Source organism: Lithobates pipiens, unplaced genomic scaffold, assembly GCF_037356315.1.
Source record: "Lithobates pipiens isolate NorthernLeopardFrog02 unplaced genomic scaffold, aLitPip1_a1.2 Scaffold_1, whole genome shotgun sequence".
Taxonomy (NCBI): Eukaryota; Metazoa; Chordata; class Amphibia; order Anura; family Ranidae; genus Lithobates; species Lithobates pipiens.
The window spans coordinates 149,365,203-149,384,659 of record NW_027507685.1 but is presented as its reverse complement, the minus strand read 5'-3'; the positions used below and the strand labels follow the sequence as shown (position 1 = coordinate 149,384,659).

Sequence of the window (19,457 nt, the reverse complement as noted above, 5' to 3'; positions counted from 1 at the left end):
CGCCCAGGTTCTACCACTGCATGTAAACGTTGGGAGGAAGACCTTGCATTGCCAATCAATGACGAGCAATGGGAGGCTATCTTCCATACAATTCACAGGGGTTCTCTAAACGTCAGCGTTCAAGAGAACGGCTACAAAATTCAATCGAGATGGTACCGCACACCCTCCCTTCTTCACAAATTTGCCCCCAACACCACTGACATTTGCTGGAGATGTAACCAAGACAGAGGAACTCCTCTCCACATCTGGTGGTCGTGTCCCTCACTGCAGAATTACTGGAGAGAAGTTTGCAGACTCACCTCCCAAATTACCACATATGACATTGATCCAACCCCATCCCAGTGCCTCCTTCACCTCTCGCCTTTGCCGAGACGTACTTACCATGGCTCTTTAGCTATGCATATGCTCAACGCAGCTAAACAGTGCATCCCTGTTCACTGGGGCTCATCCACGATTCCCTCCATCAAAGAATGGTTCGTCAGAATCAGCAAAACGGCTGAAATGGAAGAATTGATTCACATATCCAGAGATACCCCCGCTAAATTCAACACAAAATGGGCCTGCTGGAAACACTTCCAGACTACTGCTGATTACCTGGACGCAAGCAAATAGAGACCTCTTGCTTCAATGATTGGCTATAAAGTGTTACCTCTCATGATATTGATTCTCTTTGGAGATCATCAGGCCGGAAGGGCAAACAGGTTTGCTAACTATGCGTCAGCTTCCCTGCTCCGGGGGGTCCCGGGGAAGGGGACCCTACACTTCCCCAGCCTCTCCTGTACCTTTCCGTCCCTCTGATGCTGCTGCTTCCCTTCCCCATCACTCCCCCTCCCCCCCTCCCTTTCTCTTTCTTTTTCACCCCTCTTTTCTTCTCCCACTCCCCTCTGTCCCTTATACTCCAACCCAGGCACATAGATAGTCCACTGTACTTCATGTCACAGACCCCCAACATGACGTCACTCCAGCCCTTATCCACAGTGTTCTCCAGGAACATACAAGAAGCGACTTGGAAATCTATAATCTACTTTGCCCTACCATTTACCTATGGACCCCTCTGAAACAGACCCATCCCCTCTTGCCCAGAGCTCCGACCCCATCCCCCAGTTGGGCCCGCACACCTCACAGGGATAAATATTCCCTTAGCTCTCTGTTGCAGATCAAACCGAGTCCTCCTTATACTCCCCCCTCATATCAACTCCCCCTTCTTCCCACTCTTAGGAGTCGCCTTATGCCTAGCAGCCTATCCCCTCACACCTTATGCCTTTTTTTGGTCCCTTTAATCCAAGAATGTTCCTATATACAATCTTACTGAACTTGATGTATGTTTAATTTGAAATTCTGTTAACACTTGAATCCCCCCCGATTGTTGGGGATCTTACTGTATATCTGAACTTTTGTGCCTATTATCTCTTTTCAATAAAATCTATTTAAAAAAAAAAAATAAAAAAAAAATAAAATAAAGTGGAGGCCAGTGGATCAGAAGTGGGTAAAAATCAGAATATGGACATGTGTACAATATAGCTGATAATGTTCAATGGGATGGAGCTATATATATATATATATATATATATATATATATATATATATATATATATATATATATATATATATATATATATATATATATATATAGTGCTATACCAAAAAAAACATGCTCCCGCAGAGGCATCTGACTTTCCCCATTTAAATCCCATCTCCAGCTAAAAATTGTTTTAGTTCTGTTCAGTCAAAAGGAGTTAAAACAGTTTTCAGTTTTGTTTTTTCTCTCTGTTACTTTATTGGGGAAATGTACAAATGTACCCTTGCAGGGACCATAGGTAGTGTGCATTGACTCTTTTTTTTTATCTGTTCGGGCAATCCACTAGGCACCTTCTGTTCTCTTGCTTGGGCCCACCAGAATTCCCATAGTTTTTGGGCAGAATCCTACAGATCTTACTCCCTCTGAGACACCCTGTGGGTGACCCAGCCTGGCCCGATCAGGAACCAGGACCACTTTTAAGCCAACTCTGCCTATCAAACTTTACTTCTATTCCTCTCCCTGGGCACAGCTCATGTCCAAGAATGTTCCCCCCATTGGAAAAGGATAAGAAATTTCACACCAGGTTCTTTCAATACAACAAATAGGCTTTACTAAAGAAGCTCCTATATACAGTGATACAAGGTAACAGTGGCCCCATACTAGGACTAATTGCAAAATCCTTACTAAAACACGAGAGAGGTGTAAAGAGAAATGAGACCTATGCTTTGGCAGAGGATTACCAAATATCCTGCATTTCTCCAAAGGAGGAATGCATTCAGCCTTACCTTCCATAATAGGAGAAGTTCTCATGCCTCTATCATAAGGGGAAGCCCACATAAAGTAGTTCTTGATTGTATCCCAATCCTGAATGGCTCCTACAAAGAGAATGTTTTTCCCAGGCTCAGTGTCTCTTGTCTGACTGACTCCTTATACATACTGTAGCCCCAACTGTTCCTTATTTGGAGGGACTGTCCTCCTTGTGGAACCAAATTCCTCTGTCCCTCTTCTGTTGGTTGTCCCTCTGTTTGGCTGGAGTATTATTTACAGGGCCGTCTTTAAGGCAGGGCAAAAGGGGCAGCTGCCCTGGGCCTCATCATTGTTGTGGGGCCCAAAGCAGATGCTTCATACTTGCCAACAACCCCAGTTTAAATTCTCTGGAAGTTTTAGTCCGGTGCTGTGTCCTGATATCTTAGTGTGAATTGCTGCTACTAATGCTGCCCAGCTCTGCCCTATTGTTATGTACAGATGGCTCACCTCTGCAAGCCCTGTGTTTACATGTAAATAACCGGCATTGATATGTAAAAAGCGGCTGCATTAAAATCCTGCCTGCAACTGTGTTCATTAAGCCTAACATCAGCCTGGTTTGCAAAGCAAAGCAAAGTGGGGGTAGGGGGGGGGGGTAGTATGGGCTGTGCAGAGGTAGGCAGAAAAGGAATTACAGTTTGGGTGCACAGGTGAGCAAGGAGGGGATGAATAGAGGTAAGGAAGGTGGGTGAAAAAATGAGCAGAGGAGGCAGGTAGAGTTAAAGGAGTGGAGGGTTGAAGTTGAGAGGATGGGGGAGGTTTGGGGTGCAGAGGGTGGATAAAGATGTAGGTCACATACATTTCAATGGGCTGCTCTATGTGCTAGAAATGCGGAATAAAGATCCTAACTCTTTTTCAAAATCACACGGTTCCACAGCACATGTCAGCAGATGCGTGAGGGTGTCATTAACAATTAATGGCACTGCTGTGTATCTGCTAAAGGGCAGCACGTTTCTGTGGTGTCAGGAAAACAATTTTCCATGCATTCCCGACGCACACAAATATGAACACAGGCTAAATGTCTCAGTGACATTGGTGGTCAGTGTAAATCTTCTCATTACATTGGGCTTGTTGTACAATTCTTTCATTCAAACTAGTGGCCAGTGTGAAGGTCCCCCTTACATTGGTGGTCAGTGTAAATCCCTCATTAAATTGGTGATTACTGTGAATGCTTCTATTACATTAGTGGTCAGCCCTTATTACATTTGTGGTCAGTGTTGAAACTCCTCTTTCTATTGGTAGTCGGTAAAAAAAATTAGCATTGCCATTGATCACACCCTCCCCTCCCCCCAGTACTGCCACTGATCCCAAGAGTTCTAGGATCCCTAGGAGTTTGTTGTTTGTGTTTTGTTGATGTGTCCCCTCACCACCCCAGTCCATAGTGTGCAGGCAGTGAGGAGATGATGTGCAGTAACCTCTAGCAACCAATCAGTGAGCAGTATTGATGTACAGTAATCTCTAGAAACCATTCAACAAGCACAAATCATGTGCTACAACCTCTAGCAACTAACTAGTGAGCCGTAATGTGTGCTGTAACCTCTAGCAACCAGTCAGTAAGCAGTGATGTAAGTAACTGAGTTAAAATAAATGGAGTTACTTAACACAGTTACTTTAGAGGGTAATGAGTAATCTAACTGATTACTCTTCCCCTCATGGTAACTCCGTTCCCATTACTTGGGCGGCATTACCGCAATTAAATCTACCGCCCGGGAGGCCCGTCGTGGCCACGCTGCCTGGCCGTTCATTCCACCGTGGGGTGGGGGTCTTTCGCCCGCTGAGCTGAGAAGAGGCTGAGACTCAGAGAGACTGTCTGGACCGCCCCATTCCGCCCTGCCTATCCAGAGGGAGAGAATGTAGGGAGGCGGGGCGGACACTCAAAAATAAAGTGCGCTGACACCAACCGAGTGAAGGGGAGGGTCTCTCTCTCCCCATGAGGAAAGGCTTCCCTGCAGGTATTCAAGTAAGTGACTGTCTGACAATTCGAATTGCAGTGCAATCGATCCATCCCAAGTCCTCCACCACCTCTGCTTCTTACTGATCCCATCCCTACCCACCCACCATCACTTCTACAACAGAGGTGATGGGAGGATAGGGTAGGGATGAGATCAGTGGAGGTGGGGGATGGGATCAATAAAATCTCTCCCACCACCACCTCTGCCTGCCACCCCCCCCCAAGTACACCACCCCTGCCACCCCCCCAAGTACTGTACACCACCACCACTGCCACTACCTCCAAGTACACCACCGCTGCCACCCCTCAAGTACCACCGCTGCCACCCCCTCAAGTACCACCATTGCCACCCCGGTCATAGTTACTTTGCTGAGTAACAAATTACTTTTCCAATGTAGTAACTGAGTTACTAACGCAATTACTTTTTGGGAGAAGTAATTTGTAACTTAACTAATTACTTTTTAAAGTAAACTGACCAACACTGTGAGTAAGTGATAGTGATACACTGTAAGCTCTGGCAACCAATCATAATGCTGCCTGATCTGATTCAGCAAACTGATATTGAGTCTAGCTGCTATTTGTTGTATGTTTCAGAGGAGGTGGAGAGCGAATCTGCATGAAGGGGGGCCCTAGAAATTGTTTGTTCGGGGTCCAATCAATATTAAACATGGCTCTGATTATTTAACTATCAAGAGTGTTTTACTGCACTAGACCTTTTATCTAACCTTCACATTATTTTATTTGTTTTGAAAAAACAGATTTGGGTTAACCATTCATTTTTGTGCATTCATCTTAGTAGTCTGTATTACTTGGAGCATGGCAGTATCATGTACTTTGCCTACATGCTTTGTGCTGAAGTATGTCCCTCTTTCCCATCTAACAAAGTTGGGAGGAATGCTTATATCAGCTATAACATTGTGACCACTTATAGGTTAAGTGAATATCATTGATTATCTCATTACAATGACATCTGAAAGTAGGTGGAATATATTAGGCAGCTATTGAATATGTTGGCCCTGAAGTTGATGTGTTGAAAGCAAAAAAAAGTGTGAAAGCATAAGGATTTAAGCAACTTTGACAAGTACCAAAGTCTAGATGACAAGGAACAATGGCTAGAAGACTGGGTCAGAGCAACTCCAAAATGGCAGCTCTTGTGGGATGTTCATGGTCTGCAATGGTCAGGACCTACTAAAAGTGGTCCAAGGAAGGAAAACTGGTGAACCGGCAACAGGGTCATGGCCAGCCAAGGCTCATTGATGCATCCAGTAGAAGAGCTACTGTAGCTCAAATTTCTGAAAATGTTAATGCTGGTTCTGATAGGTGTCAGAACACACTGCATCGCAATTTGTTGTGCATGGGGCTGTGTAGCCACAGACTGATCAGGATGCCCATGTTGACCCATGTCCACAGCCAAAAATGCTTACAATAGGCAAATGAATATCAGAACTGGACGACGGATGGGAGAAGTCTGCCTGGTCTAATGAATCACGTTTTCTTTTACATCATGTGGATGGCCAGGTGCATGTACTTCGCTTACCTGGAGAAAGAGATGGCACCAGGGTGCACTATGGGAAGCAAACAACCTGGAATGTAGACAGGTTGCCTACAGATTGTTATTTAAGGCAATTGCTTGCCCAGACTGGGGATGGGGTTAATGTTCTGCATCTATTTCTGGGGTTCCGGAGCTTCGGCCCACTCAGGAAGATGCCGTGATTGTTGTAAAGCACCTGAAGTCCATCAAAAGGCACCTGGAGTCTAGAAAAACACCAAGCCTTGGGAAATATCACCTTTTGTACCACCACCCCCCCCCCCCCCCCCTTTTAGAATGTAAGTTCTATGAGCTGGGCCCTCCTGTCCCTTCTGTATTGAACTGTAGTGTAATTGTGCTGTCCCCCCTCTACATTGTAAAGTGGTGCGTAAACTGTTGGCGATACGCCACTGCGTTGTTTTAACTGACAAATGTCGTGCGATGCTGTACCCAAACAAAATTTGTGTCTTTTTTTCCCCATAAATAGAGCTTTCTTTTGGATGTATTTTATCACCTCTGCTGTTTTTATTTTTTGCACTATAAACAAAAAGAGTGACCATGTTGGAAAAAAACAACATTATTTTTTACTTTCTGCTATAAAACAGATCTAATAAAAAAATGTAAATTTCTTCATCAATTTAGGTCAATATGTATTCTGCTGCATATTTTTGGTGAGAAAAATCCAATTAAGCGTATATTGATTGGTTTGTGAAAAAGTTATAGCGTCTACAAACTATGCGATTTTTTTATCGACTTTATTTTTATTATTGTTTTTACTAGTAATGGCGGCGATCAGCGATTTTTAGCGGAACTGCGACAATGTGGCAGACAAATTTGATACTAAGTAACACTTTTTGGGGACTAGTGACATCCTTTTAACAGTGACAGTGTATTTTTTTTTAGCACTGATCACTGTATTGACACTGACAGGGAAGGGGTTAACATCAGGGGTGATCAAAGGGTTAAGTGTGCTCCTAGGGAGTGCTTTCTGTGGGGGGAATGCTGCGACTGGTGGAAAACAGAGATCTGTGTTTCTGCTTAGCAGAACCACAAGATCTCCATTTTAATCCCTCACAGAACAGCAGTCTGCCTTGTTTACATAGGTAGACCACCGTTCTGTCTCTCCTGTGAATGATCGTGGGTGGCCATCCCGCTGATTGGCTCTGCTGTGTCCAATCACAGCGGGAGCGTGGATGTGGCGGCGCACACACACTCCAGAACCGACTAAAGGGATGTGGTACAGGTACGTGATTATGTGCCTAGGGGCAACCCTGCCGCAGTACATGTACCTAGGGCGGTTAAGGGGGTGCATGAAGGCTTCTGGCATATGAAAAAGCAAGAGTCCATAAAACCCATGTGTGGTATGAAACAAAGACACTATGGAAGATGTATTCCGCAAGCCAAGCAGGAGGAGTAATGCAGTTGCCAGGGATAACCAAGAACTAGTCCAAGGTACATTGCAGACAGTTGTGTGGCATGGTACCTGGTTAGGTGATGGATCTTCCGGTAGTGAGAGGGACGGTTTTCTGTCTCGTTTCCCAAAGCAACGGGACCGAACCTGAGTTATGGAGAACCCGTGTGCCGCATGGTTTAAGGAGTTAATTATGTGCATGCATAATATGCACGCTAGGTGCACAGCAAGACCCCATTCTGTCACTGAGAGTGTGACGACAGAGGTACCCTGGACCGGTAGAGAGGGCATGGGCTCTGCAGTGTCCCCCCTCAATGAAAGAAACATTAAAGTTGTTCTAAAGCCTCAAGGCTATTTACATTGTATGCATTTAGGTAAAAAATACTTTCTGTGCTGCAGAAACCATTGCACAGAGCAGGTAAATATGACATGTTTGTTACTTTCGTTTAAAAAAGTAAGTAAGGTTTATAATCACTTTAAGCTAGTGTGTAGTGACACGGGACAGCACTTTTTCAGAAGGACTCTGTACATTTTCCCACTGCACTCTGTGTGTAGCTCATCTTTCAGCCAGGGGGAACCGCCTTAATGTTTTATTCTCACATAAACGCAGTGCCGGCCTGGTCCTGGGCATTGATGAGAGCGCTCTGCACGAAAAGGTACCCCATGTGCGGGGCGAGTGGGCCCGCCCATAGGTGGAGGCAGTATTAAACAGCATAGAGGTCAGGTGAAGTCCGTGCCTTGAAGGGTCGGGCTGTTATGGTGGCAAAAGTGTGACCTGCTCAATATTAGGAAGGTGGTCATAATGCTATGGCTGATTGTTGTGTACCCTAGTTCCACAGAATCTACTGACTGGCAGGTTACAGTTTCTAATAAAGTCGCTGCCCAAGTGGTGTCCTATTTTACTGCTAGTTGGCTCCCAACAGGGACATCTAGTGGAAGATTTGGCAATTACATTGGGGAATGACAGTATGTCCTGCACTCCCCTACACCCTCACGTTCTGTCCCAATGACATCAGGAGAAGAAATAGGTAGAGTGTCATTAGGACAAATCGGTGTAAACAAATGTCCTATTTCTTTCACACAATATAAAAAATTAAATAAAAATACCCATTTGAGAGATCTGCCATTCTATTACAACCTGTAACAACACCCTGTCACCTGGATAAGAAGTCCGGGCAAATCTCTGGGCAGGAAAATAATATTGAACTTTCAGTATGTATATACAGTATATTGAACTTTTATTGCAGTATTCATCTTAAAGTAATTTTTAAATAATGTTTACATGTTTACATTGCATTGCTCTTCATATATTTGTTATTGTATTAAGTGTAGATTAGCCAATAGAGACAGAGGAATTAACATTCACCAGCCTTCTGTTTCCCTGCTTAACAACTATTAAGATGTAGATCAACTACACAGGGAGTGCTTTGTTCTCAATTAAATTGGCCATAGGTGGATCGAAATTCCACTGGTTTGGCAGGACCCATCCAAATTTCAATCCATCTATGGGCTGGCTGGTTGTACTGAAGTCAATATACCATTCAACTTCAGTGCAACCAGCCTGTCGGGGTTTTTTTGCCCAATAACTGCTAACAGCTATAGGCGTAAGCAGTGTTTATTGCATTTTTCTGGTGGGGAAGGCTCCCTGTGCTTCCTGCGGAGTTGAATTAAAGAAAACTGCATAATGTATGGCTTGCCTTAGTTAGCCAATTTATAGCTCTATTGTGAGGAGGAATAGTAAAGTAGAACCCTTGTGTTGCATTGCAAAGCTGAAAGCAAAGCCGGATATCTATACATTAAGTCAGTGAGTCATAAAACATTAAGGCTGGATTCACACCTATGCATTGCAGTAACATGCAGTAAAATGTGCATTCTACCTCTCACTACTGCAGCATCTATTACTACAAGGTGAATTAAGCAGGATACAACATGTGCTGCAGTGCGATCTTTTAGAAGTGCACTCCAATAGCCATCAGCATACCTGTACTGCAGCACAGAACACTTTGTGAAGGTGCCCGGCAGTCAATGAATAAGTGTTACAGCCAGGCAACTAGCATTTTCAGAAAGAAGTCCGCTATTTCTCTCATTTAGTTACAGGCTGGGTTCACATATATGCGGGTTCGCTTTCAGTGCGGTTCCTCCCCAGAGTGGCTCAATGATATTGAGGTCAGGAGATTGAGATGGCTACTCCAGAACCTTCACTTTATTCTGCTGTAGCCAATGACAGGTCGACTTGGCCTTGTGTTTTGGATCATTGTCATGTTGGAATGTCCAAGTACGTCCCATGTGCAGCTTCCTGGCTGATGAAAATGTTCCTCCAGTATTTTTTGATAACATTGCATTCATCTTGCCAACAATTTTGACCAAATGTCCTGTGCCTTTGTAAATCACACATCCCCAAAACATCCACCTCCATGTTTCACAATAGGAATGGTGCACCTTTCATCATAGGCCTTGTTGACTCCTCTCAAAATGAAGCGTTTATGGTTGTGGCCAAAAAGCTAAATTTTGGTCTCATCACTCCAAATGATTTTGTGACAGAAGGTTTGAAGCTTGTCTCTGAGCTGTTTGGAAGTGCCTCCTTATTGTGCTTCTTGAAACATCCACACCACAAGTTTTCAGAGAGTCCTGTATTTCACCTGAAGTTTTGTGGGTTTTTCTGTGCATCCCAAACAATTTTCCTGGCAGTTGTGGCTGAAATTTAAGTTGGTCTACCTCACCGTGTCTACCTCATTTTCCACTTCTTGATTAGAGTTTGAACACTGCTGATCTTTTTATATGCCTTTCCTGTTTTAAACAGGACCTTTTCCTGGAGATCCTTTGACAATTATTTTGCTTTCGCCAGGACTCAGAATCCAGAAACATCAGTGCAGCACTGGATGAAAGATGCAAGGGTCTGTCAGGAGTCCAGAAACTGAATGACCTTTTATACACACACTAATTACAAGCAAACAGATCACAGGTGAGGATGGTTACCTTTAATAGCCATTTAAACCCCTTTGTGTAAACTTGTGTGCATGTTATCAGCCCAAAATCACCAACCAGGGTATGTAAACTTTTGATCAGCATCATTTGGCTAGTTTCTGTTTCCATTATGATTTAAAAAGTGTAAACACATTTGATTGATAATAAATGGCTTCAGAAAAACACTAACCATGAGTGAAAGAAATGTTTTGGTGTTATCATTTATATTCTCTAAAACGACCAAGAAATCATCATAAATTCTGCCAGGGTATGTAAACTTATGAGCACAACTGTATGTGAATGAAGCCGAAGTCAAAGAACAATCTGATTATAAAATGAATAGTGCCATGTATATTTTATGCAACCTAAAAAAAAAATTCAAAGTTTTGCATTAATCCACACATTTTCACACTTCCAAAGTGCTGCTGACAAAACAATTAGCAGCGCTCCTCCAAAAAGTACTATAACCTAGAAAAGTGTAAATTACTTATATGCATACAGCTAAGACAGGTCTTAGGTTATGTAGTGTCTTATTGTTAATATTAGTCTGGTTTTAACCCTCTGCCCCAAAAAATCTATTCTTTCTGTCTTTTCTTGCAACCATTACTGCTGAAGCATTTCTGCTTTGCAAAAACTCCCTTACCACTTTTTAACAATGGGTTGTCTGTGTATACAATTGCCGACTTTTTGTTATGAACCGCTGAAACGCAGTCCGCATTGTGTTTTCTGAATAGCACATTACTGTGCAGAAAGGGAATAAGCTTTGACAGAGTGTCAAGGGTGTTTAGGAGGATTTTAAAATCAATATAGAATGAGGATGGTGAAGGAGTTGTGCAGCAAGTGCTCAGGCTGGTATACCATGTCTACAATATATCACCCAGCTAGCTGTATCCTTGCCTGATGTCGGTAGTAACACATATCCAAGGCCTTGGCTTGTATACAGTGACTACTATATATTAACCTTCTGGTAGTCTACTGCCCCTAGTTTAGCAATCAAACATAACCATAGCCTGGGTTAGTATCTAGTACCTACTACCGTGTTTGCCAGAAAATAAGCCCTACCCCGAAAATAACAATTAGCTTGATTATCGGGGAGGGCTGCAATATAACCCCTACTCTGAAAATAAGCCCTATTAAAGTTCATGAAAAAAAATTTAATACGTTTTGGAAAGAGATTTTTCTAGGTATAAGGTGCAGTGTGTCCCCATTGTAATTGTATTCTGTAAAATACCTTATTTACAGCTGCCGCTGACCCGCCAGGGGTCTTCTCCTCTCCTCCCTGTAGTGCCCAGAGCGGGCTGATGTCAGTGGGGATCTCAGAGCGGAGAAGAAGAGCTCAAGCAGACCACATGAGTGCGCAGGGGAGCTGTAAAAAAAAGGTATTTTTTCATAAAACAGTTACAAAGGGAGACACATTGCACCTTATACCAGTATAATCTTTTTATAAAACGGATTACATAATTTTATAAGGATTTTAACCAAGATGGGGTTTTTTTGGTCTTAAAGATGTCAAAATACTGACTCCTGACCTGACGGGGAGGGGAGGATAGAAGACAGGGACACAGGAACTTTTAAAAAAATATTTTATTGTTTTATTTCAAGGTTTTTTTTAGAACATAGAGGAGTAAATGACACAGCACAAGCTCTGTGCTGTCTATCATGCTTTAAAAGATCAGGATATATATATATATTTTTGGGTCACAACCACTTTAAGATCGTCATTGTACATACCATAAATAAATAAGACATCCCCTGAAAATAAATGTATTCAATAAGCAAAGTTCTGGGTACTCACATTTAAAAGCCATAAAATGTACAGTTTAAAACACGAACGAGCGCCGCGCTCGTACTCGTACCCTGATGAAGTCACATGACTGGTGACGATACGCGTAGGAACGCTATTGGAGAGTGAGGACACCGGAAGTGACGTCCGGAGTACGAGCGCGGCGCTCGTTCGTGTTTTAAACTGTACATTTTATGGCTTTTAAATGTGAGTACCCAGGACTTTGCTTATTGAATAAATAGAAACTTTGAATACTTACTTCACCATTGGAGTGTTCCCCTTTCTTCCCTTTATGATAACTACATATGCATGGTGATTGAGTGTCCAGAGTAAACCACTTACTGAACCCACACCAGCGGATAGCAAGTGTTTATTGGAATGCTGTTTACCTTACAGCAGTAAGGTAGGGTAGTTATTGCACCTAGCGTGTGAACACAAGATTCACAGGAGCACCGGTGGAATCAGTCCTTTTTTGTTTGGTCACGCAGCCTATTGATTTGTCTACCACTAGATGGACTCACATTTTGCATGACTATAGATAACCATTACTTGATGTGATTTTTTTAGAGCACATTCTGGATGTTTATACTTTAGAGCACATTCTGGATGTACATTTGGATTTTGATTATCATTTTCAGCACTGTATGCACTTCGATTAAGATACACTGGATGTTATTGCACTGTACCAAGTTGCACTATTACGTTTTTACAAGTCTTATCCTTCTGTATATTCTGAGTATTAATTTATTTATTTTATTTTTTTTAATTTTCATTTATTCTTTATAATTTTTTTCTTTATTTATTTACATTCTGTGTATATTTTTCTATTTTATTTTATTGTTTATTACATTTTTTATATTTTTATATTTTTATTTTAATACGACATTTTTTATTTTCTTTTTTAAAAAACATTTTTTTCTATTTTTATCTACTCATTTTTGGATTTCATCTTAGTCTGCTACCTATATATCTTTTTTATCTTTATTTATGCTACACGCTGTTTTACTTCTATTTGAACCTTTTTTGATTATTGACTTTGCACATAGCACTTGATTGGATACTGTTAGCACTGGGTTAGGTGCACAGTTTGATGCATTGCACCTGAGTGGATATACACACTGTCTGAGTCTATTAAGGCACGTAGTTTATTTATATACTATTTACTGACACCTAGGCACTACAGCTAGTTTATTTAGCTACATTGTTACTTTTCTCTGTTCATTTGGAGCGCAACACCAACTACTACCTATCATCACTTATTCTGTAGAGGGTTATCACCCCTACCGGTGTTTTGCTGCAACCATAGCCTTTATTTATTTTATTTCACTCTAGGGCACGTAGTTTGGCGCGAGAATACCTTATACCTTTAGCTCAATAACATTGTTTTAGGCTGGGTTCACACTGCTGCGGGGGGAGATCCGGATGTGATTCACACCCGCACTGCAGTGCAAATCACATCCGATCTCCGTAGCGATGCGAGTTCAGCCATACAGATAGTATGGCTGAATTCGCATCACTCCCGCAGCAAACTCGCACGGGACCCTTTTTTTGGTCCGCAACAGAATCGGATCGCATGGGGGTTCACACCATGCGATCCGATTCCTGTGCGAGTCTGCAGATCGCACTGCGATATGCGGACGGATCTGGGGGTGTCATTAACATATCATTGACACTCCCAGCCGTCCGCATAGGGCAGTGTGAACTGCCGGCGGGAGGTGTGCGATGCGGGAAAACGCAGCGGATTCGCGGCGTTCCCGCATCGCTGTGGTGTGAACCCGGCCTAAATGTGCATAAGTACAGAACACAAACAAAAATTCTGTACTGTGCTGTACAATACAATGATGCATAGCCAGGGCAGGACTTACCATTGGGCTTGACTGGGCTCAAGCCCATGGGCCCTGCCCAATATGGGGCTCCTCCGAGATACATAGCCGAGTGTACTCGGCTCAGCTCTGCTCACAGTCACGCCCAGTCCCGACCTACGATGGACATAACACAGGGAATGGGCGTGACTGTGAGCCGAGCCAAGTACACTACTCTCGGCTCCGCTCGGGACTGCGAGAGGACCTAAGCGCCGAGAGAACCCGAGAGCTGCCGAAATACACAGGACTCTGTATCTCAGAGGCGTCATTTTTAAACTTCAAGACTGCAATGACAAGGCTGCAAATGACACTGGGGCAAGGCTGTAAATGACAAAGCTACAATGACAAGGCTGCAAATGGATGGGCAAGGCTGCAAATGGATGCTGATAAGGCTGCATTGATGGGCATTAAAATGTAAGTTTTTCTCAAACTTCCCTCCTAAAAGTATTTTTCCTTAAAATTCCCACCTAAACTTGGGGTGCGTGTTATATGCCGGCTTGTGTTATACGCCGATAAATACGATAATGTATAGAAGGTAGGCCCCGAAAGTGACTCAAGCCCAGGGGCCCCCACCACCCTAAGTCCTGCCCTGTGCATAGCGCATCATTTAAATGGGGAGAGCTGGTCGTAAGTCCGAGTGGTCGTTAAACAGGTTAGTCATTAAATGAGGAGTATCTGTATATCGTCTTGCTGACTGTGTCCTTCCCTGATGGTGGCAAGCACACATAGCCAAGGCCCGGATTAGTATACAGTGTCTACAATATATAATTTAGCTGACTGAGTCCTTCCCAGATGTTGTCAGTAACACATAGCCAAGCCCCGGGTTAGTATATGGTGCTTACTATATGTAGCGGGGTCCCGGGGCCCCTGAGGCCTAATGGTGACCTCCAGGGTTAGGGACAGCCTACATCCTTCTGTGTAGACTGGATTACAAGACATGGTGGGTGTGATGCAAGGTGAATTAATGGGCGCCAGAGACTTCTTGAATGCAAAGAGATTTATTGTCTCTTGAACAGAACTGTAGGAGAGAGGGTTAGGGCCAGGACACCCTTAAGTAGATGCAATGTTAATTGGCAGACTCAAAGACTTCTATAGGCAGACAGCCATGCAGGGAAAGGCATCCAGCTAGACACCACATCCGCATGAGTAGGATCTCTGTCTCCTATGGCAACAATCTTGAAACAGTTTCTAACAAAGGTTGTAATTAACTTCTTCACTTCTACTACAATCTCCTATTGTAGATCTTCACTTAACTGAGATCCCAGTCTATCACTTATGCCTTGTACACACGGTCGGAAAATCAGACGGAAAAGGTCAGATCGAATTATATTGTCGGAAAATCCGATTGTGTGTTTGCTCTATCAGACTTTTTCAGTCGGAAATTCCGACGGAAAAAATTTGAGAGCAGGATCTCAAATTTTCTGTCAAAAAAATACGATCTGGCTTTTTCCGATCCTTTGCAGAGAATTCCGATCGGACAAAGTGCCACGCATGCTCAGATCAAATTTAGACCAAAGCTATTGGCTAGTAGCCTCAACATAGTCCCATCATAATGAACTAACGTCATCACATTCAAAACTATCAGATTTTCCAACAACTTTGTCCGACCGTGTGTATGCAACACCAGTTTAGGACAAAATCCATCTGAAAAAATCAGATGGATTTTGTTGTCGGAATGTCCGACTGTGTGTACAAGGCATTAGCCCTTGTAAAATCCGTCAGACAAAATTTTGTCTGAAACTGGTGTTGCATACACACGGTTGGACAAAGTTGTCGGAAAATCCGATCGTTCGTAACGTGATGACGTTATTTCGTTATGACGGGACTACATTCAGGCTAGTAGCCAATAGCTTTGGTCTAGGAATTTGATCTGAGCATGCGTGGCACTTTGTCCAATCGGAATTCTCTACAAACCATCGGAGAAAGTCCGATCGGATCATGTTGTCGGAATTTTTTTATAGCTGAGCTCTAAAACTTTGTCGGTCGGATATTCCGATGGTAACAGTCCAATGGAGCCCACACACGGGTTATCCGACAACACGGTCCGATCAGACATTTTCCATCGGAATGTCCGACCATGTGTACAAGGGCTTAGACTTGCTGATCCACTGCCACTGGATCCCCTGAGCTCTTCCAATCTTCTTACTCAAGCATCACCCCCGCGTGCCTGCTGGGTCCCTAGCTTGGCACTCACCCATAATCTTCAAGCATCACCCCACTGACCTGCTTGGTCCATGGCTTGGCACACAATAATGCTCTGCAAGCGTCACCTCCACTGGCAAGGTACCTGGCTTGACATCTGCTGAATTTCCCAATTCTTTACCCCGGTTGGTGAGAATACTGCTCTGGTACTTGCTTCAGCTACTCACAGTGGTCCCCGGTAATAAGGTGGATGGTCCCTTAGTTGCGACAGCTTCCCCTCTACCTCCAACCACGGCAGATTCTCCGGCCGGCAGAACCTTTACTTCTGGTTGGACTGCAAGCTGCAATCCCAACCCTACGCTGCTCTCTTGCTTCTGGATAGGCCCTCAGACAGCCTAGCAGCCAGATGTCCTCGGGATAGGCCTCAGGTCTTTGGCCTAGCAGCCCGGGGCAATACGACACACACGTCCACCCAGACAGCCATCCAGGTAGCACAGACCCGCGATCACCTGACGCCACCTAAATAAATATGCTCTCCCAGCAGGCCAAGGGACCCAAGAAAATCCCTGCCCATTGGCTGAGACACCCCATTTGTTCCTAATCTGTTCTTGCAAAGCCCTTGTCTTATCTAGTGACAGAAGAGAGAAGTGCAGCAATTACAGAATTAGTTGGCTTGGCCAATTGATAGGAGGTCAATTGATTTCACCCTATCACTTGGCAGATAAATTTAATAGCCACCTACCTAAACATCAGGGTGCTACACCTGTATCGTCTTGCTGACTGTGTCCTTTCCCAATGTTGTCAGTAACAAATAGCCAAGGCCCAGTTTAGTATATGGTGTCTACTATATATTGTCTAGCTGACTGTGTCCTTCCCCATTGTTGTCAGTAACACATAGCCAAGGCCCGGATTAGTATACAGTATTTACTATATATCGTCTAGGTGACTGTGTCCTTCCCCCTGATGTTGTCAGTAACACGTAGCCAAGGCCCGGGTTAGTATACAGTGTTTACTATATATCGTCTAGAGGACTGTGTTCTTCCCCGATATTGTCAGTAGCACATAGCCAAGGACGGGTTAGTATACAGTGTCTACTATATATCGTCCAGATGACTGTGTCCTTCCCCGATATTGTCAGTAGCACATAGCCAAGGCCCGGGTTAGTATACAGTGTTTACTATATATCGCCTAGATGACTGTGTCCTTCCCCAATGTTGTCAGTAGCACATAGCCAAGGCCGGGGTTAGTATACAGTGTTTACTATATATCGTCTAGCTGACTGTGTCCTTCCTCGATGTTGTCAGTAGCACATAGCCAAGGACGGGTTAGTATACAGTGTTTACTCTATATATCGTCTAGCTGACTGTGTCCTTCCTCGATGTTGTCAGTAGCACATAGCCAAGGACGGGTTAGTATACGGTGTCTACTATATATCATCTAGATGACTGTGTACTTCGCCGATGTTGTCAGTAGCACATAGCCGAGGCCCTGTTTAGTATACAGTGTTTACTATATATCGTCTAGATGACTGTGTCCTTCCCCGGTGTTGTCAGTATCGCATAGCCGAGGCCCGGGTTAGTATACAGTGTTTACTATATATCGTCTAGATGACTGTGTCCTTCCCCGATGTTGTCAGCAGCACATAGCCGAGGCCTGGGTTAGTATACGGTGTTTACTATATATTGTTTAGTTGACTGTGTCCTTCCCCGATGTTGTCAGCAGCACATAGCCGAGGCCTGGGTTAGTATACGGTGTTTACTATATATCGTTTAGTTGACTGTGTCCTTCCCCGATGTTTTCAGTAGCACATAGCCAAGGCCCGGGTTTGCATACAGCCTGCTTGGTGCAGCATCTAGATGGTTAACGAGGCAGAGTGGTATTAATGAGCAGATCTGCCCTCTTTTTCACACCCTAGGTATAAGAAGCGCCGGAGACCGAACAATCCTCTCTGATCAAGCTCAGCTCCCTTTGAAAGAGCTTTCTTTCCACATTGCAAGCGGAGAAGGATTTTTTTTTTTTCCTTTCCCCTTCATTGTACTGAGTGAGTGTAACTTGATATTTTTCTGCACGTCCCCAGAGGGTTTTTTCCATTACACAGACACTGCAGAATGGTTTGGCTTTTTCTGTGCGTGCTCTGTTTGCCCCCTCCCTTCCCCTCTCCATCTCCCTCCCCCTGGCATGCTTTATCCAGAGGCACATTGTGCAAATGTAACCTTTCAACAGGCCCCGCCTACGCCAGGAAGGCAGCAGGGACAAGGATGGGGAGGAAAAGAGGGGGGTGGGGGGAGAAGACAGTCAGGCAGCCGGCTGGGAGCTGGAAGGCAGCCCGTTAATCAGAGCAGCCTGACAGTAAAAGCACAGATCCTGGGGAACAGATTTTTCCTTCAAACTCCCTCTTGTGCTGCCTCTGCCTGCAACTTTTTTCTCTGCCTCTCTTTTGTTATTCATTTTCTCCTCCACCATTTGCCTTCTCTGTGCATCTGTCCATGGCTTGCCTGCACATCTATTATCCCTCACCCTTGTCCGTTACCTTATTTCATTCGCTGCCGTTATCTGATTAAATAGTTTTTTCTCTATATCCTTGCCAAGCTTTGAGGTACAGTGCTTGCGGCATGCTTGGCAGCGTTGTCGACACGGACTAGACCAATTGGTAGGTAACCAAGCCCTCTTCATAATTAAAGTGACACTCCAAGCAGATATAAAAACACCATTTAATGAGTATATTCTTCTAAAAGTAAACATGTATTTATACATACAATCAGCGTAAGTACCTGAATCTGGCTTGATAGCTTCAGTCTCCGGTCACCTCCTGCACAGCAGCACTGGGAGAAGGTAAGGCAGATCTAGGAGCCAATCGGGCTCTGCTAAATGCACATGTTCTGACAGGAACATACTGATAGGTGGAGGGAGAAGAAATGATGACTTATCAGTATGATACTGCTCCTCCATTCATTGTCCAATCAGTAGGATATGTTTGGGAGGAGGTCGGTGACAACACTGTATTCCTAAAAGCAGATCTTCACACAAAAAAGAACAGTACTATTGCAATCGTCCCCATACCACAATCTATAAAAGCCAATATATATTTTTTTTTATTTACTTTTTTTCTTCGCACTTCACCCCTCTTCTGCCACCATACCCGCCTAGGTACAATGGTTATATACCCTGCTCCTGATGCACCTTGGGATATCCACATCAAATATCCCAGGAGTCACAATGGCCATTTAGTCTTTCCCAGCAGGTAAAACCCCAAGGCCAGATGGCCTGCCCATAGAGTGTTATAGAACCCACACAGAACTACTTTCCCCCAAACTAGCTCAGATGTCTCAAGCTTGTTTGCAACAGGGCTCCTTGCCTTCCTCTATGAGGGAAGCCCATGTCGTTCTCATTCCAAAGCCTAATAAAGACCCTAAGCTGTGCGCCTCCTACAGACCAATCGCACTTCTCAATTGTGACCTAAAAATACTAACCAAGTTACTGGTCACTAGACTTA

The 19,457-nt window shown here is 43.9% G+C and overlaps 1 long non-coding RNA gene across 2 annotated transcripts; it reads right to left on the bottom strand.

The window, feature by feature from the left end:
* Window positions 1–8,464: 8,464 nt before the first annotated feature.
* Window positions 8,465–18,602, bottom strand: LOC143975923 (uncharacterized). 2 transcript variants are annotated; one of them, XR_013272432.1, is made up of 3 exons: window positions 18,495–18,602; window positions 11,409–11,543; window positions 8,465–10,542 (listed from the first exon to the last, which is right to left on the bottom strand). It is a non-coding gene; the product is annotated as an uncharacterized LOC143975923 (long non-coding RNA). The 2 variants fall into 2 exon arrangements; XR_013272431.1 differs by lacking the exon at window positions 18,495–18,602 and adding an exon at window positions 17,875–18,031.
* Window positions 18,603–19,457: the final 855 nt, after the last annotated feature.